At 39.6% G+C, this 21,059-nt stretch overlaps 1 pseudogene across 1 annotated transcript in view; it reads left to right on the top strand.

Annotated features, from left to right (window-relative positions):
• LOC309809475 (coiled-coil domain-containing protein 150-like) overlaps nt 1–17,769 on the top strand; it is a 94,986-nt pseudogene extending 77,217 nt beyond the window's left edge. Inside the window, exons 18-26 of the transcript in view lie at nt 876–969; nt 1,765–1,934; nt 2,851–2,977; nt 6,285–6,479; nt 6,921–6,989; nt 7,082–7,243; nt 7,968–8,054; nt 17,012–17,122; nt 17,411–17,769. The product of the transcript in view is annotated as a coiled-coil domain-containing protein 150-like (transcript). The remainder of the gene's footprint in view (nt 1–875; nt 970–1,764; nt 1,935–2,850; nt 2,978–6,284; nt 6,480–6,920; nt 6,990–7,081; nt 7,244–7,967; nt 8,055–17,011; nt 17,123–17,410) is intronic.
• The last annotated feature ends 3,290 nt before the right edge of the window (nt 17,770–21,059 follow it).

Raw genomic sequence — 21,059 nt, 5'->3', positions numbered from 1 at the left:
GATATCCAAAAATTCTCATATTTTGTAGTGATGTAAATAAGTATGTATTCTAGAAATTCATGTGATATATGCTGTTTTATCCTTGCTGTTTTCTACACCATTTATACCTGCCCTTGGGTCTACGGAATGGTAATTGTCAAGATTAAAGCCAAGTGTCTACTTCTGTTTGAATTAATTATCCATTTATTAGTATCCTATTTATTTTAGATGAATCATTCTGAGAACTACTTTTAGCCATGTTTCATAAGTGAACTCCTTTAAATGTTTCAAAAATTACATAAAAGTTTCCCTTTTAGGTTAATGAACAAATGGTTTGAGTTTAATCAGACCTCTAAGACATATTGTAATACATTAGTGGTTCATATTGCCTCTGTGTTATGGGAGAACAAGTGAGTTTTATATTCTTCATTGTGCTTGTTTTTTTACATATTATGAATCTGTATTACCTCTGAACTTAAAAAAAGTCAAGGGGATGGTATTAAAAATAGTTTACTATTCACAATAAAATTCTGGGTAGAAAGCAGAAATCTCAACAGCAAGCCAGTCCATACAGAGGTGATATATTTTTGTACTAGTAATATATATAGTATAAAGTTACCAGCCCATAAGTTAGTCATTAACATGTACTGATACTTTAATATATAAAGCCAAATTGAATCATAAATGGGACAAGTTTTTAATCCATAGGAAAATTAGTTTCTTAACCAGAAGCTGAGGCTACTAATTGTCATCTGCCAACTCTCAGATATTCTGAGCATCTGTAGCCCACTACATATGCCATTTGGGCTTCCTGGGAGGTGCCCTGTAACTCCCAGTGGTATCACTCCTAGATGGTACTTTTCTGTGGTCACTCTCCCTGTGCCCTTCATTTACAGGGCTCTAAATCAACAGCGGGTACAGAAGCTGGAAGCAGAAGTGGACCAGTTGCGGGCCAGAATCCTTGTCGTGGATGCCCAGCACAACAGTAAGGTAGAAGCCAGGTTTTTATAGATGATAATGTTGATATTTTTTATTTTATTGGGATATTGCTATTTTGGAAAAATGGAGTAAAACAATCGGGTAAATTTCCTTTCCATTCAAGTCTGAGTTTTGAACAGTGACATATTTCCAAATGGGAAATGGGTCTGTGATCTTACAGTGAACCATTTATTGGCAAACCAGGACCATAATTATGCCTAACTCTCTTTGTCTTATATGGTCTGCATTCTTTTCATGTATTAATGCATAAGTGAACTTAAAGGGCTTAGAAAACAACATAACTTTAGTCAGAAGTAGCTAGAGTGATCCCACTTAATAAGGAGGAATACTCACATGTTTATAGGTGTATACACACGTGAATATGTATCTACACGTATGCACACATATAAAATAGACATATTTCCTATAAAAAGCTTTTTCTAGAAGGATATACAAGGGACAGTTGCCAGTTCTTATCTCTCTAGGCAGTGAGACCAGAGGGTCATAGGATCAGGAAGGGGAGTTTAACTGGTTTAAAACCTTAGAAATTAGGATAAATAAGTTGGCTCTATTTTCCAAAACTCTCTAGTGACCAGTGGAGCATACCCTTCCCATCACCTTCTAAGAGTCTCCTAAGGACTGTCTGTAATAAGTTCTCACATATATATATTCCAGGCATCTGGAGTCTTTGGTTCTGATTCCAAATAATTATTGTTTCAAAGTTTAAAGAGTGAATATACAGCGTTATGGACTTCTTGTATCTGTTACAGTGGAATTATAAACAATCTTCTTTCTTCTCTCTTTCAGATGGAGGCTCTACAAAAAGCTCTAGATGTAGCTAGAGAAGAAAACAGGAGACTGGCTATGAACCTGGAGCAAGCTCTCCAGACAAATCATCAGCTGCAAACAAAGCTTGTTCCTGTTCAAGAGAAATTGGAAAGCAAAGAACTTGAGCTACGGAATTTGGAAACCTTCATGTAAGGGCAGTATAGTCACAGTGGAATTAGGGAAGAGCCTCTGGGAGAGAAAGTTTGGCTAATTCACATAAACCAGTTAAACCCTTTTTCCCTACTTTGAGCTAGTACTCCCAGCAGAGCCATGTGAAGGAAGCAGGCATAGTTGAGCAGAGCAGATATTAGCTGGCTGGGGTACACTCCTTTTCAGCTCTTCCCTCATCTAGTGTTGATCTTCTTCTGTACATGAAGGTTTAAACCAAGTTGGAAGGGATACTTACATGTTTCTGCCAAACCTTTTCTATCAGAAGCTTATGTGTCCTTTAAAAGCATGATTTGGAAAAGGAGAAGCAGAAGCATGGATGGGAATAACCCCTCCAGGAGTGGGATAATTCAATTTAAGCAGCTGCTAAACCATTCATTGTTTTCAACTTTTTCCTGAGATTAGTTAGGTCAAACCCATCAAGTTCAGGTCAAGCCACTAAAGTTTTTTGTTAAACTTTATCTAGGCAAATAGGATTTAGATATTAATAACATCCCATGAAAATTTATACCCAAGGGAAATGCATTGTGCACGTGGATCTTTATTCCTTTCACGTAGTGAACATACTGATATAGCAGACAAGTATAAGCTAAAGCAAAGAAGGTAGTTTTCATATTTGTAATCTGTACAAATTTTATATTCTGGTGAAATGTTGCTGGCTCAAGACTACTCAGTATTGGTTAAAACAAGAGTATGTGTTTCACTCTTTTGGGTGGATCTCTTTATATTGAACAACTTTTTGTTTTTGAATGCTGTAGGTAAATGCTTATTTCTTCTTCTGTTAATGAGTTCCAGATCAGTGATTTTTACCTGGTGACTGATCTGCTTCTCATTGGTAAATAACGCCTACTAAGATGTTTTCTAAAGGTGATTTATCATGTCTCTTTTTCAAAACAGAGAACGGATGAGTAAAGAATCCAAAACAGAAGCAGAATTGCATGCTGAAAGCATAGATGCTCTAAGAAAGCAGTTTCAAATTGAGAGAGAAACTGCAAAGAAAGCAGCACAACGGGAAGTGACTGAGGTATGGAGGCAAGTGACAAAAGTCTCCCTCTAGGTGAATGCGTTTGAAGAGGAGAACCAGCTACAGGATTTCCGAGAATGGCTACAGTTGTTCTTTGGTTCTTCTAATCCCCCTTTTGCCAGCAAGCCAGATACATCTCTATGCTGTTTGTAAATTAACACACAAAAAGTTTCTGATATACAGTTATCTGCCCAATGAAGGAATGCCTTGATGACAGCCTTCCCATTGGAGGATAATAACTGAGTGGGAAGGAGGAGACCGCCATCTGCTAGACAGATGGCCAATCACCTGTCTCCTCAATTCACTTAACTAGCATCCATCATGCACCTACCTCCTCCTAAGAGGCACAAGTAAACACAGCAGAAGATGTGGTCCGTGCTAAATTACCCCTTATTTAATTGTCATCTCCACTCTTTACATGAGACAACTAGGAAGACATCAGAAGATGTTTCCTGGATAGCTAGAAGCTGTGTACAATTTTAAAGGAATTCAAAAGTAAGGGAAAGTTTGTTTTAGGCTGGTTGGGTGATCGAAGAAGAGGGGAAGCTTGACGAAATTCTACAGGGTTGAGACTGGCAGAGCTGACAGGGCTGTGACACTCTATGTAAGAGGATGAACAAAGCTTAGTTACAGAAATAAATAGGACATGTGAGCAAATAAAAAGGATTTGCCTCTCTTGATCAGAGCAGAGACTTTAGGAAATTTCTGAGAAAAGGGGGTTAGCTTAGATGAGACCAGCTGGTAGATGGCCTTGACTCCCAGAGTGTTCGATGGAAAGTATTAGGTAAAAGTAGAGCACTGGAGGTTTCTGAGGAGGCTGTGAGCACAATGTTAGGTCAGTTAGTCTGTTAGCAGTGGAGAGTAGGTAAGAATGAAGAGAAACTGGAAACATGGAGGCTAAGGGGAACTAGAGCAGTAACTTTGGGCTTCAGATGATTAGAGCCAAGCAAAGTGTTTCTGTTGAAAATAGAGAACAATCAAATCAAAAATCCATTTTAATTAATAGAAAAAGCAGACACTAAATGTATCATAAGCAAAGGGGAGGGAGTAATTAAATAATTCCAAGACTTGGTTGGGGTGGCCAGTCTGTATTTTCCCAAATTTAGTGTATTTAGCAATTGCACTTGACAGCGCACAGTCACAAAATCAGATTCAACCGTTTATATGATGCTTTGTAAATTGAAAAAGCACTGTATAAGTGTTAAAAATATTATAGAAATAATTTCTGCGGGAAACAAAAATGGGCACTGAAATTAAAAGTACCTTTATTCAGAGAGAGTTGTTCAGAATATTTAAAAATTAAATCCTTTTAACGGGGATCAGTAAAGATGGTGAACTTGTGCAGGAGAGACCAAGGAACAGTATGAGTGTGATGTCTTGAGCAGTTAGTGGCAGGGGTGGGCTCAGGGTGCACTGTTTAAGACTCCCAGCGCTGCCTCTTATTAGCAATGTGTAAATTTACTATCTGTGCAGATGACTTCACTTCTGAGTCTCAGTTTCCTCAATCAAAATGGAAATCATCACAACTGCCTTCCAGGGTGGTTTTGAGCGTTAGTTTTTAGGGCTTACCCAGTTTTGACAAAGCTGTGATTGAGGTAATGGTGGAATATCTAACAGAAATTTAGTTGGGTGACAATAAAAGACTAACACGTAGTGTGAGGTTAGGATCTGAGGGAATGAGCTAGTATAAAGAGAAAAGGTAACAAATAACTTTGAACTTTTTCTTTCACATGTTAAATACTTACCAGCCACAGAGTATACCACCCTCCTATCATCTCCCTTCTCAGCTGCCGACTCTTCTTCCTACAAATCCAGTGGTACTCATTTAAGGGCATATGAGGAAGAGGGGGAACTCTGTAAAATGATTTACGTAATGTTAAAAGATAAATTGAGGAATAATAAAATTAAGAGTTTATTTGAACAAAAATCAATTTGAATCAGGCAGTATGCAATCGATTGCAATAGAAAGGCACTCTGAGGAGTTGTATAAAATGAAAGACTTTTATAGGCAGAGGGGAGCAGGAACAAGGAAGTTATACTAGGCAAAAAAGTAGATTAGATTACTAGTAGTAGAGTTTACTTCCTTTAAGGGATGGCAGGGGTCTGTCAGGCAGATTACTCACCTAATGCTGATCAGGCCATTCCTGATTGACTGGTTTAAGAGTCCTTTTCTGGGAGAGCCAAAACTGTAATTAAGTCTCAGTTTGGTGACATAAGGTTTAGCATAAGTGACTTCATTGTGGGCCTGTTGTCTTGTTTTTCATAGTAATCATTATGTTATTTTTCCACTAGACAAGTTTATTAAAATTTCTAAACAAAAAGCAATATTCATAAGAAGTATAAACTACTATGTAAATAAGCTACAAGGATATATTGTACAGCACAGGGAATATAGCCAGTATTGTATAATAACTGGAGTATAATCTATAAAAATTTTTAATCACTATGTCATACACCTAAATCTAATATAATATCATAAATCAACTATACCTCAATAGAAAAAAAAGCAAGATTATAAAAATACATGCAAGGATAGTCAATAACTGACAGGTGTATTTACATAAACTCCATATAATTTATTTTCACTTCTCCATACATGAGGTCACAAGTGACAGAAAGAGACGAGCTTAAGCTTTAAAAAAAAAAAAAAAAAAAAAACCTTTAAAGCACAGCAATGAGCACTGAGCAATTAGTGTGTGCCAGGCTCTATATTCCTTCTCTGCCTCCTCTTGTTTAACTGTTACATGAATCCTATGAAGTAGTCTATTCACATACTTTTCCAATGATGAACCTGAAGCTTAGGGAAGTTAATTATCTGAAATTACTTGACTAGTGTATGGTGAAGCTGAGATTTTAACTTCTGTCTGACTCCAAAGCCATGCTCTTAGAAAGCAAATGACGAACATACATTTACATTATCTGTTCTAAGAAAAATTGTGTTCTTTAGTGTTAAAAATTATGAAAATCACTGAGAGTGTTTCTCCACAAATCTACTTCTTAATATTGCCTCACTTACCCTCCTTTTTAAAATATCTATTTATTTGGCTGTGCCAGGTCTTAGTTGCAGCACACAGGATCTTTAGTTGTGGCACACAGGATCTAGTTCCCTGACCAGGGATCAAACCCGGCCCCCATGCATTGGGAGCACAGAGTCTTAGCCACTGGACCACCAGGGAAGTCCCATCACTTAACCTCCTTTTTAAAACAAAGGTCCAAAGAGAACAAAATATAGGGACACAGCTAAACATAAGCTTCTCTTACTGAATGGAAGGTTAAAATGTTCTAATTTTCCCTTTGTATCCCACAGCTGAAGAAAGCCCTTGATGAAAGCAACTTCAGATCAGTGGAAGTATCCCGGACCAACCGGGAGCTGCGGCAGAAACTTACAGAGTTGGAAAAGATACTGAACAGCAGCAAGGAGAAAATAAAGGATCAAAAGGCCCAAATTAAGTTCCACTTATCAGCTAAGGAGAATAATGCTCAGAACATAGAGAGGAGGAAGGTTGTACGAGAAACCCTAACTCTCCTCTCCTCCTTAGTATCTGATGAGGATCCAGGCAGGCAGTGGTGTCTGGGGAAGATGGTTTCAGAGCCCCACCACCACCATGTGTTCTCTGGGAATTACAGCTACACCTGGGAAGTGGGCAGATTGCCTGGGGGGAGGTGGGGGGAGACTCTTTTTCCCGCAGACATACTGCTGCATCGGTGTTTGGTTTCTCATTAGCTGCCAGTGTCACATTCTGGCTCCCCAGCTGTCTCTTCCACAGTGATTGTACACGACTTTGCTCTTTCGGGGTCAGGGGGCTGGATGGGAAGGAGAGCCCAGCAGGAACTGGTAACTGTGGATCTCATGTGGGATTCTTTCTGTCAGCCTATAGGCAAAAAGAGCAAGCCAGTTTTTCCACTGATCATCTTTCTATGTTATTTCCACATTTACTTTCAGCAAATAGAAACAGAATTGAGGCAAATGGAGCTAATTAAGGATCAGTATCAGAAAAAAAACTATGAACAGGTAGATGATTTCCACACACTCTGTTTACCATTCACATGAAATCCCAAACTTGGACAGGTTCACCAGCTGTCTCCCTCTTTGTGCCCTACCAGTCACTGAGTATCCAGAGATGTGTATCTGAAATGACTAACCTACAGCAGGAAATGCAGCTGTTAGCCAAGAGCCAACATGATCTGTCAGCTCAGAATAAACAGCAAGAGCTGCAACTCGAGGCAGAGCAGAAGAGGAGGTGGGAGCTGGAGCATCACTGCCAGGTAAAAGGGTTTCTAAGATTCATCTCAGAGATTACCAGCAAAGGCCATGTGCAAAACCCAGAATGAGGGCACCTGGCTTTTCTAGGCTCTATAGAAGAAGACAAACTTACAAGTCGTTCATCTTAGCTAAGTCCTTAGAATCATATCTAGGAATGAAGCCTGGAGCTTTGACTATGGCACCTCATCTTCATGTTCAACTTAATAAAAATGATACTCATTTTAAAGAACGGCTAAAGCTCACACATGCAAAGTACTAGTTACTAAGTAAGACTTGTGAACTTCATAGTCTTTCAGGAACTTTACACCCCTTGGTTCTTCCCCATAGCTCAGATACATCTGTTGCCATTACAGGACTTTTATCTACTCCCAACCTAATGAAAAGCACATTTTATTACGGAAAAGGGACTTCAAGAGACCATCAGGGTCTTGCCTTCCAACAGAGATTGTCTGCTATGAAAAGTATTCCCCAGTTCTGGAAAGAGATGTTAATCATCTTTTCTCAGGAGAATCTGTAAATCAAAATCTATAATCATATACACAAATGTATACTGTAGGTTCAACTGAAAATAATAGTTTTTATCCTATAGTCTGGTAGCACCTGGAGTTAGAAAGTACCTCATCATACTTTCATAATTTGGTTGCTCATTTATTACAATATTGAAGCCTTTTCTTCCATATATAGTACTTTGGGAGTTTGTAAAAAATCTTTGTATCACGTTTTCAGGAATTGGAAGAAACAGTTAGACACCTGAAGAAATGTAAAGAGGCAACAGAGGATACACTGAAAGAAGCTAGTGTGGAATCAGAACAGGTAAGGCAGACCCACGGACATGAAGACTTAGACAAGCTTCCTCAGACACGATGACCCTGAAACACAAGTCCGTGTAATGTCCTTCAGTAACACAGTTGTCAGGAGTGCAAAAGGCAAGAACCAATACCTTAGTATAGCCTCCGTTATAAAGAATAGTTTTAGATTAAGATTCTGTGTCTTGATGAGTCATCATAGAATGCTAAAAGATTATTGACATTGACTAATATTAACTTGGTCGTCCAAGCCCCTGAAATTCCAGAAATCCCTGGAATTGGGATTGACATATCTACACTAATATGTATAAAATAGATAACCAATAAGAACCTGCTGTATAATAAATAAATAAAACTCAAAAAAGAAGAGATTCTTAAGCTAAAGGTATCACAGTGACATTGATGCCAGTTTATCCCTTTTGTAGCCATTAAGTTACATGATAATATGACTGTCAGAATGGTATATTTAAAGGAAAATGGGGGGGCGGGGTGAAGACGGTGCACTAGGAGGATGCGGAATTCACGTCTCCTCACAACGAGGGCACCTGGGGGACCACGGACACCTAAGGGGACGGGAGGAACCCCCAGAGACCAGGTAGGACCTTGGGCGTGGGGGGGAGTGAAGGGGGAGGAGAAGCTGAAGTGGGACAGGACTGGCACCTGATGGGCAGCTGGGGGTGGGGAAGGGATTCCATGCCTGTAGGGGGAAATTTTGGTACCACTGGGAGGGCAGAGGATCAAAAGGGACCAGGACCAGGTTTCCCCTGCCCACTTGGGCCCCTGGGAGCCTGCTGAGATCCCGGGCCTGACCCTCTGCTCACTGAGGCCCCCTCCAGCTGTGTGGGTCCTGAGGGAGTGGGAGGGAAGGGGGAGCAAAAGTAAAGGCTGGACCTGTGAGACTGGCACCCCTGAGGGGTGGCTGGGGGAGGGAAGGTGTTCCTACACCCAGCGGGACCCACCCACGGTTAGGGGTCTAGCAGCAACGGGAGAGACCCTGGAGGAGACAGTGGGGGAGGGCACAGAGGAATGGAAGGAAACAGGGCCAGCGCTTTCCCTGTTGGGCTCCTGGGCCTAATCCTCGGAGCCTCCCTCCTACTACGCAGAGCCCAAGCCCTACCCCTACACCCCCCACCCAGGGCCCCACCTCTACACTCAGAGACCCCGTCCAAGGCACTGGGCCTAAACCCCACCCACACACCCTCACTCAGGGCCTTACCTCCAAACTCCAGAACTCCACACTGCAGAGGCCTTCCCTTCCTTCCACCCAGATCCTAAGCAGAGGCCCTGCCCCACACTTGAACATCACCCCACCTAGGCCCCACCCCCAGGGCCTTTTCCTGCTATGGGGGTTCTGAGCCTAGGTCCTGCCCCACCTTAAACCTCACCCCTGCCTAAGTTCCACCCCTGCCTAAACCCCACCCCCCCATAGCTAAGGCTTTTTTTCTTTTCCTCTCTTAGATTGGGGTTCTGTTTTACCTTGTTGACTCATTGTTGATTCTCTTATATTTTTATATTTCCTAATCTTTTATTTTACTAATTTTATTTTATTCTTTATACTTTGTTATTGTTCTCTCCTTTTGGCTTGTACCCCCCACCTTTTTTTCTTTTTTCTGTTGTGGTTTTATTTTACCTTGTTGCACTTGTTTCAATTATAGTTTTATATTTCCTAATATGTTTTTTATCTTTCTAATATTATTTTCTTTTTCATTCTTTGATATTGTGCTGCTCTGGTCCTTTTTTTCCTTTTTCTTTTTTCTTTTTATTTTTCACAATGCCACAAAACTTGCAAGATCTTGGTTCCCAGGACAGAGGTCAGGCCCGAGCTCCTGTGGTGGGAGCTCCAAGTCTGCTTCGCTAATAGAGAACCTCAAACCCCAGGGAATATTAATGGGAGTGAGGCATCCTGGAGGTCCTCATCTCAGCACCAAGACCCGGCTCTATCCAACTGCCTGCAAACTCCAGTGCTGGACGTCTCAGGCCAGACAACCAGTAAGATAGATAGGAATACAGCACCACCCATCAAAAAAAAAATGAAATGACAAAAAAAAGTTACAGATGAAGGAACAAGGTGAAAACCTAAAAGACAAGTAAGTGAAGATTAAATAGGCAAGCTACCTGAAAAAGAATTCAGAGTAATGATAGTAAACGTGATCCAAAATCTCGGAAACAGAATGGAGAAATTACAAGAAACATTTAACAAGGATCTAGAAGAATTAAAGAGCAAACAAACAAACAGTTACTGAAATTAGAAATACTCTAGAAGAAATCAGTAGCAGAATAACTGAGGCAAAAGAATGGATAAGTGAGCTGGAAGATAAGATGGTGGAAATAACTGCCAGGGAGCAGAATAAAAGAATGAAAAGAATTGAGGGCAGTCTCAGAGACCTCTGGGACAACATTAAACACAACAACATTCGAAATATAGGGGTCCCAGAAGAAGAAGAGAAAAAGAAAGGGACTGAGAAAATATTTGAAGAGATTCTAGTTGAAAACTTCCCTAACATGGGAAATGAAATAGTCAATCAAGTCCAGGAAGCACAGAGAGTACCACACAGGATAAACCCAAAGAGAAACATGCCGAGACACATTAATCAAACTATCAAAAATTAAATACAAGGAAAAAAATGTTAAAAGCAGCAAAGGAAAAGCAACAAATAACATACAAGGGAATCCCCATAAGGTTAACAGCTGATTTTTCAGCAGAAACTCTGCAACCCAAAAGGGGATGGCAGAACATAATTAAAGTGGTGAAAGGGAAAAACCTACAACCAATATTACTCTACCCAGCAAGGATGTCATTCAGATTCAACAGAGAAATTAAAACCTTTACAGATAAGCAAAAGCTAAGAGAATTCAGCACCACCAAACCAGCTTTACAACAAATGCTAAAGGAACTTCTCTAGGCAGGAAACACAAGAGAAGGAAAAGACCTACAATAACAAACCCAAAACAATTAAGAAAATGGGAATAGTAGCATACATATCAATAATTACCTTAAATGTAAATGGATTAAATGCTCCAACCAAAAGACACAGACTGGCTGAATGGATACAAAAACAAGACCCATATGTAAGCTGTCTACAAGAGACCCACTTCAGACCTAGGGACACATACAGACTGAAAGTGAGGGGATAGAAAAAGATATTGCATGCAAATGGAAAGCAAAAAAAGCTGGAGTAGCAATTCTCATATCAGACAAAATAGACTTTAAAATCAAGACTATTACAAGAGACAAGGACACTACATAATGATCAAGGGATTGATCCAAGAAGATATAACAATTGTAAATATTTATGCACCCAACATAGGAGTACCTCAAAACGTAAGGAAAATGCTAACAGCCATAAAAGGGGAAATCAACAGCAACACAATCACAGCAGGGGACTTTAACACCCCACTTTCACCAATGAACAGATCATCCAAACTGGAAAGAAATAAGGAAACACAAGCTTCAAACAATACATTAAACCAGATGGACTTAATTGACATTTATAGGACATTCCATCCAAAAACAACAGAATATACTTTCTTCTCAAGTGCTCATGGAACACTCAGAATAGATCATATCTTGGGTCACAGATCAATCCTCAGTAAATTTAAGAAAATTGAAAATCGTATCAAGTATCTTTTCTGACCACAATGCTATCGATTAACTACAGGAAAAAATCTGTAGGAAATACAAATACATGGAGGCTAAACAATACACAGCTAAATAACCAAGATATCACTGAAGAAATCAAAGAGTAAATCAAAAAAATACCTAGAAACAAATGGCAATGAAAACGACGACACAAAACCTATGGGATGCAGCAGAAGCAGTGCTAAGAGGGAAGTTTATAGCAAAAAAATCCTACCTCAAAAAACAAGAAACATCTCAAATAAACGACTTAACCTTACACCTAAAGCAATTAGAGAAGGAAGAACAAAATAACCCCAAAGTTAGCAAAAGGAAAGAAATCATAAAGATCAGAAATAAATGAAAAAGAAATGAAGGAAACAATAGCAAAGATCAATAAAACTAAACGCTGGTTCTTTGAGAAGATAAACAAAATTGATAAACCATTAGCCAGACTCATCAAGAAAAAAAGGAAGAAGACACAAATCAATAGAATTAGAAATGAAAAAGGAGAAGTAACAACTGACACTGCAGAAATACAAAGGATCATGAGAGATTACTACAAGCAACTCTATGCCAATAAAATGGACAACCTGGAAGAAATGGACAAATTCTTAGAAATGCACAACCTGCCAAGACTGAACCAGGAAGAAAGAGAAAATATGAATAGTCCAATCACAAGCACTGAAATTGAAACTGTGGTTAAAAATCTTCCAACAAAAAAAAGCCCAGGACCAGATGGATTCACAGGTGAAGTCTATCAAACATTTAGAGAAGAGTTAACACCTATCCTTCTGAAACTCTTCCAAAATATAGCAGAGGAAGGAACACGCCTAAACTCATTCTATGAGGCCACCATCACCCTGATATCAAAACCAGACAAAGATGTCACAAAGAAAGAAAACTACAGGCCAATATTGCTCATGAACATAGATGCAAAAATCCTCAACAAAATACTAGCAAACAGAATCCCTACAGCACATTAAAAGGATCATACACCATGATCAAGTGGGGTTTATCCAAAGAATGCAAGGATTCTTCAATATACACAAATCAATCAATGTGATACAACATATTAACAAACTGATGGAGAAAAACCATATGACCATCTCAATATATGCAGAGAAAGCTTTTGACAAAATCCAAAACCCATTTATGATAAAAACCCTCCAGAAAGTAGGCATATCATCCTCAATGGGGAAAAACTGAAACCATTTCCTCTAAGATCAGGAAGAAGACAAGGTTGCCCACTCTTACCACTATGATTCAGCATAGTTTTGGAAGTTTTAGCCACAGCTATCAGAGAAGAAAAAGAAATAAAGGGAATGCAATTCAGAAAAAAAGAAGTAAAACTTTCACTGTTTGCAGATGCCATGATACTATACATAGAGAATCCTAAAGATGCTACCAGAAAACTACTAGAGCTAATCAATGAATTTGGTAGTGTAGCAGGATACAAAATTAATGCACAGGAATCTCTTGCATTCCTATACACTAATGATGAAAAATCTGAAAGTGAAATTAAGGAAACACTCCCATTTACCATTGCAACAAAAAGAATAAAATACCTAGGAAGAAACCTACCTAAGGAGACAAAAGACCTGTATGCAGAAAACTATAAGACACTGATGAAAGAAGTTAAAGATGATACAAACAGATGGAGAGGTATACCATATTCTTGCATTGGAAGAATCAACATTTGTGAATATGACCATACCACCCAAAGCAACTTACAAATTTCACAATTTGTATGGAAACACAAAAGACCCCGAATAGCCAAAGCAATCTGGAGAAAGAAAGACAGAGCTGGAGGAATCAGGCTCCCAGACTTCAGACTATACTACAAAGCTACAGTTATCAAGACAGTATGGTACTGGCACAAAAACAGAAATATAGATCAATGGAACAGGATAGGAAGCCCAGAGATAAATCCACTCACATATGCTCACCTTATCTTTGATAAAGGAGGCAAGAATATACAATGGATAAAAGACAGCCTCTTCAATAGTGGTGCTGGGAAAACTGGAGAGCTACATGTAAAAGAATGAAATTAGAACACTCCCTAACACCATACACAAAAATAAACTCAAAATGGATTACAGACCTAAATGTAAAGCCAGACACTATCAAACTCTTAGAGGACACTCTATGACATAAATCACAGCAAGATCCTTTTTGACCCACCTCCTAGAGAAATGGAAACAGAAACAAAAACAAATGGGACCTAATGAAACTTAAAATCTTTTGCACAACAAAGGAAACCACAAACAAGATGAAAAGACCACCCTCAGAATGGGAGAAAATATTTGCAAATGAAGCAACTGACAAAGGATTAATCTCCAAAATATACAAGCAGCTCATGCAGCTCAATATCAAAAAAACAGAAAACCCAACCCAAAAATGGGCAAAAGACCTAAAGAGACATTTCTCCTAAGAAGATACAGATGGTGAACAAACACATGAAAAGATGCTCAACATCACTAATCATCAGAGAAATGCAAATCAAAACTACAATGAGGTATCACCTCACACCAGTCTGAATGGCCATCATCAAAAAATCTACAAACAGTTGGGCTTCCCTGGTGGCGCAGTGGTTGAGAGTCCACCTGCCGATACAGGGGACACGGGTTCATGCCCCGGTCTGGGAAGATCCCACATGCCGCGGAGCAGCTGGGCCCATGAGCCATGGCCGCTGAGCCTGCGCGTCCAGAGCCTGTGCTCCGCAACGGGAGAGGCCACAACAGTGAGAGGCCCACGTACCGCAAAAAAAAAAAAAATCTACAAACAGTAAATGCTGGAGAGGGTGTGGAGAAAAGGAAACCCTCTTGCACTGTTGGTGGGAATGTAAATTGATACAGCCACTATAGAGAACAGTATGGAGTTTCCTTAAAAAACTAAAAATAGAACTAGCATACGACCCAGCAATCCCACTACTGGGCATGTACCCTGAGAAAACCATAATTCAAAAAGAGTCATGTACCACAATGTTCATTGCAGCTCTATTTACAATAGCCAAGACATGGAAGCAACCTAAGTGTCCATCAACAGATGAATGGACAAAGAAGATGTGGCACATATACACAATGGAATATTACTCGCCATAAAAGTAAACGAAATTGAGTTATTTGTACTGAGGTGGATGGACCTAGAGTCTGTCATAAAGAGTGAAGTAAGTCAGAAAGAGAAAATCAGGTACCATATGCTAACATATATATGGAATCTAAAAAAAAAAAGAACAAAACAGGTCACGATGAACCTAAGGGCAAGACGGGAATAAAGACACAGACCTACTAGAGAATGGACTTGAGGATACAGGGAGGGGGAAGGGTAAGCTGGGACGAAGTGAGAGAGTGGCATGGACATGTATACACTACCAAACGTAAAATAGATAGCTAGTGGGAAGCGGCTGCATAGCACAGGGAGATCAGCTCAGTGCTTTGTGACCACCTAGAGGGGTGGGATAGGGAGGGTGACGCAAGAGGGAAGAGATATGGGGACATATGTATATGTATAACGGATTCACTTTGTTATAAAGCAGAACCTAACACACCATTGTAAAGCAATTATACTCCAATAAAGATGTTTTAATTAATTAATTAATTAATTAATTAATTAAAGGAATATGGACTCGTCTCTTGTGAGTTTGCCAACAATGACACTTACTGGGCCCTTAAGGAAGTTACATTTACTTTCTGTAACTCATCAGTTACCACTTCTATAATAGTCAGGAAGTTATTACCTACCACTGTTACTCTGATAGATGGCTTGGAGTAAGTTTCAATAAATGTTGGCTCCATTCTCATTCACCATACAAGAGGAGACATGATGTACAATGAATGTCATTTCAAGCATCTTTCCCTCCACTTCTGATAAAGAGAAAAGTGGGGTTTGGTTTGGGGGTGGATGGGAGTGTGACTGTCATCAGGATGTACAAACAGACCTGGAAAATACTTTAGCTTTGTAGCTTTCTAAAAGTTAAATGACAAGCAGAGCTCTATTTTCTTGTCTCACTATTTTGTACTCACACTGTGACCTGGTTAATATGGGACAAGTACATAGTAGCACAAATTTATAAAGGACCTATTATATGGCTGGTGCCGTGCTAGGAGATGGAGCTATAGGGTGAATAAGCCAGAAGAAACCCCTGGTCTCATCGAACTTGCCTTCTCCCAAGCAAGAGAGAAATACACTAGTCTCTGAGACCTCAGAGTCAAAACATGAAAATGCTGTCCATGAAACATAAATAATCAAAGGGGGAAAACCAGTCATTTTACTTTTTATTCTAGAGGATATGTTCTACAGCTATTTTGAAGCAACCTTTATATATAATAAAAACCTGTTGGCTCTACCTTCAAAATAACAAAATATCCCAAATACATAGAAAAGTGCTAGGCACATATAGGCACTCAATAAATATTTGTCAAGTAAATGAATACTGATTCTAGATCATCTTCAAAGGCAGACTATTAGAGGGACTGTTTTCAAGTCTAACAGTTCATTTGGAAGTTTGTGCTTAGGAGCTAAAGTATAAAATATTTTGATAAAGGAAATAAAAAATACCATTTACACTAAGCTGGTCCAGTGTTTTTACTAATTCATTCTATTACCTTTATAAAGCACAGCAGGAAAATCTAGGCTTTACAGTTCAGGGACTTTGGAGAAGTGTTTAGGCTTAGAGAACAGAACTCAAAGTGTGGTTTGAATTACCACATGAATTTTCAATGCCATCTTGTACTTTCACTCCTATCTTAACTTTCTCCCAAGCCCTCTCACCTCAGTTCACATCCAGGAAATATTAACAAATGCATAAAAATCAGCAGGTTTGCATTCATTGTTTAACTCCATATTCAGAAATTATTCTCTCATCTATAGGAGGATGTGTATTATGCAAACAGGTTGCAAAGACCATAAAGTTAGAATTTGAGTCTTTTAATATCTAGTTAAAGTCTCTTGAACTGGCAACTATAGGAAGAAAACTTCCAGTTTAACTAATATGAAGCCCATTTGCTAATTGTGGGGGGAAATAAAGCTTTTAAATTATAAGTGTAAAAAGAAAGAGTCTCAGGCTTCCCTGGTGGCGCAGTGGTTGAGAGTCCGCCTGCTGATGCAGGGGACACGGGTTCGTGCCTCGGTCCGGGAAGATCCCACACGCCGCGGAGCGGCTGGGCCCGTGAGCCATGGCCGCTGAGCCTGTGCGTCCGGAGCCTGTGCTCCACAACGGGAGAGGCCACAACAGTGAGAGGCCCGTGTACCGCAAAAAAAAAAAAAAAAGAGTCTCTTGAACTAATACACAAAAAGATTAAGTGTTCCTTTGTTGTAAATTTTAATGAGAACATTTGTATGTGCAGATAACAGCTAACCTGGAGCAAGCTTGGTGCTGGTTTAAGTGCAAACGCAATGGCCTACAACTTGAGCTGACCAAAAACCCGTTGCAGAGGGAAGACAGGTGGCCGAAAGAGGTGGAATATTTGTGTGTCTTAAGCAACTCTGGATTTGTTCCTTCTCAGATTTCTAATTACACAAGTTCTGTCTTCATCCAGCTACTCTCCACTAATCTGTAGATCTCTTTAAACTACTGTTTGGAAAACCAATGAACTGAATTTCTTTCTTAAAAGTTCTACCTCTCCCAAGCTTTCTTGTTTAGAACCACCTATCTTGAAAAAAAAATGACATCCATAAAGACAAAATAGGTCCTCAGCTCTGCAGTTAGTTTCTAACAGTTTTGGGGTGTGTTTTCTTTCCAATAGGACCAAGATAAAAGGCACAGCAGTATATCCGATCAGTCTGCTCTACATCGATGGGAGAATAAACTGAATCTTAGACTTGTGCCCAAGAAGTGTCATTCTGAACTAAAGAGAGGTGGTGTCCTTGACAGAGGAGCTTCTTCACTTAGAACAGCTACATCACCCTGATACCCTGAGCTCAGCAACTAGGGCTGGGCTGTTTCCACCGTCATCAGGACATGAAGTCTTTGACGTGGACTGAAGATTTTGGACCTGAGTTTATCCTTTTATGAACTCTTTGATATCAATACAGAACCACCCCATCTTTTCTGTCCCTTTCCCCATTTTCCACCCAGTAAATTTATATTAATGTGTTGTATGATAAGAGATGCTGTTGCATGATACTTGGCTATTGTTTTAAGTAAATTTTATCAAAAAGCATTTAATGAGGTACTGGATGATTTGGCAACTAAATGATATGATACTTTATTTCAGTGAAATGTCCTAGTCTAACATCTAGTAGATACTGCCTGGAAATACGATCACCTGAAAAGCGGTAAAAACTCTCCCACTGTCTAGTAAACATATACCCTTCTATGCTGGGTAATTACTAGCACACCTTTTATAAGACCATATCTCTATTCGTATATACGATATCTCAGAGGTTGTATTTGCAGGTTCCTTGGACATTTACAAAGAAGTTTATTCAACTCTGTTCCAGGAGATTATGCCTGACCAATGTAGCTCTCCCTTACTATAGTAAGCAATAAATTCAGCTTTATCTTCTCATTTCAGATTAAGTAATCCAGATTTAAAGTATGTAAACAGCTGGCATAATACCTGGCTTACTTGATGCTCAAGTAATGGTAGCTGCTGATAATAGTATTAGGACCTAAATCAAATGAGCAATTATAAAATTAGAATATCAAATATAAGACTCAGAGGTTGATGAGCCCACCACTCAATATCTAATATAAAAAAACACAGCTGGGGACTTCCCTGGTGGTGCAGTGTTTAAGAATCCGCCTGTCAATGCAGGAGACATAGGTTCAATCCCTGGTCCAGGAAGATCCCACATGCCGCAGAGCAACTAAGCCCATGTGCCACAACTACTGAAGCCTGCACTCTAGGGCCTGCGTGCTGCAACACTGCAGCCCGCGCACATAGAGCCCGTGCTCCGCAACAAGAGAAGGCACCACAATGAGAAGCCCACGCACTGCAACAAAGAGTAGCCCCTGCTCTCTGCAACTAGAGAAAGCCACACGCAGCAACGAATACCCAATGCAGCCCTAAATAAATAAATAAATAGAACAAAATACTAAAAAATAAACACAGCTGAATTTATTGCTTACTGTGGTAGGGGAGAGATGTTAGACAGTGGCCTCCCTGATCAGAGCAAACTGCTGATCTTATTTAGTGTTTTGAGGAAGCATGGAGTTCAAGCACTGGAAGAGTTTCAGAGGTTTAAGTGGGTTGACATCATCTGCAGATGTGTAGTACTTGAGTGAGACTATTGTTGATTAATTGACATTCAGAGGCAAGTTTCCTGGAGGGCATCCATTTCTGTGTCTGACTTTCAAGAGTGCGGGACTCACTGATTGGCAGGCTGGTAAAAGCCTCCTTAAGTTGTCTAACTCCTATAGTATTTATCCCTTTGGAGGTAAGGAGGTATTGTCAATTTGATGGTATTGGGGAGTCAGAATCTTGAAACAGCCTAACTAAGAGCCCCAGAGAACAATTAACCTGGTCCTGGGGTGGCACTGAAAACCTTGGTCCTGAAATATGCATAGGAACAAAGATCCCAATTGCTGCACAGGAGAGATGATCAATCTTAATGGGTTGCAAATGAGTGTTGTCGTAACAGTCACATGCCAAGAATATTAATATCCTCATCCAGAACAAGAGGAGAATTATAGAGTTAGACTGGTGATCATTTCTAGTCAAGATTATAATTAAAGCAGCCTATTTAGTGTGATGATTTGTTAAAGCATTTCTATGATACTTTAGAAGTGTTTCTATAGTACGTTTAGAGTGTCTATCATATATACTAGCTTCTATTGTGACCCTTTACTTTCATTTGAAATAACAAAAAAACAGACAAAATATGAAACAATGGTTTTTAAGAGACTGGACATCAAGCAACAAAGCACTCTCATCCCTGAAAGAAAGGGAACAAGTGAGGTGAGCCCTATTGTTGCCTCGACTTACAGCCTTGAGGGAGTTCAGCCTGTGATGCAAGGAGTGGAAATCAGGATGGGTTCCCTGGGTTAAGGAATGAGAATTGAGAGTCCAGGGAGACACAGGCTGCAAGCGTTCCAGGACACAGGACGGGAGAGGAGAGAGCCACACAGAGACGCCCACAAGGTCCTCTCTGAGTACTGAGCTGAGTACTGGGCAGCACATGCCTTTGAGGAATCTACCTAAGGCTGGAGAAAAGGCCATCCAAAAGGGTTAGAAGTGACAGTGCCCAGCATGCACATGCACACACACATACACGCACGCACGCACACATACGCGCACACACACACGCGTGCGCGCAGTACCAGTTCTCACCAGCCAGAATTGGAAACCTTGTGATTTCCGGGCACTGGGTAGTAAACAACAGGGCCTGGCCTCCGTAGTAGTGAATAGTGAGCCCTGGAGTCAACACAGCTCTGCTCCTAACACGTCTTAACAGCATGGCCCCAAGTGACCCATTTCCAAGTAACTGTGTTCCAAAACAGAGCTTAAGAATATTTAGAAGGATACAAAATTATGGTACCCATCAAGGTAGAATCACGATTTCTGGCAAAATTATCAGGCATGCAAAGAAGCAGGAAAATAGGGCCCATAATGAGAAAATCAAAATTGACCCAGAACTAACACAAACATTAGAGTTGACAGACAAGGACATTAAAACAATTATTGTAACTATTCTGTATATTCAAAGAATATTATACCAGTAGATGGTAATATGAGAAAAAAAAAGCGGCAATAGTTTATAATTATTTAGTTAACTAGTAGAAAAATGATGAGTGATTTCCTTTAGCAATAGAGATTTACTGCCTGTGGTAACATCAGATTTAAAGGTGAGCCTAACACAAGATCTGAAGATGCTTTGACTAATTTCTTGAAGACTGTAATTGTTCTGAAGCAAGGAGACTAAGCCATGGCTTCTACTGATTTAAGGGACAGGCAGTGCCATGTTTTTAACACCCCTAGAGCATGGCCTAACCTTTTCACGTCAGTACAAAAAGAGATTTATAAAAATCTAGGAAGAATCCATCTGAACTCTAATTGACTTTGTTCCAGTTAGCCTGTCTGTAAAGTCTTTTACCCTTGGGGATTCTGAGACCATAGCTATTTCTTTGGTAATTTTTTGGTCAGCTTTATTGAGGTATAACTGACATTAAATTATAAGATATTTAAAGTATACATTGTAATAATTTGATATTCACTGTGAAAGATTCTTCTCATCTTGCTAATTAACACATCCATCACCTCACATCTTTTTTAAAAAAATTTGGTGACAGCATTTAATTTCTACTGTTAGTAAATTTTAGTTATACAAGACAGCATTTTCAACCACAATCATCATGTTATACATTATCTTATAACTGAAAGTTTGTACCCTTTTCCCAACTGCTTCCTATTTCCTCTACCTCCCAAACCCTGGAAATCACTTTTCTAATCT

Source organism: Mesoplodon mirus (genome assembly GCF_964341445.2).
Source record: "Mesoplodon mirus genome assembly, chromosome: 8".
In the NCBI taxonomy this organism is placed as follows: Eukaryota; Metazoa; Chordata; class Mammalia; order Artiodactyla; family Ziphiidae; genus Mesoplodon; species Mesoplodon mirus.
The sequence above is the reverse complement of the archived record's forward strand: the minus strand, read 5'-3'. Positions and strand labels throughout refer to the sequence as shown.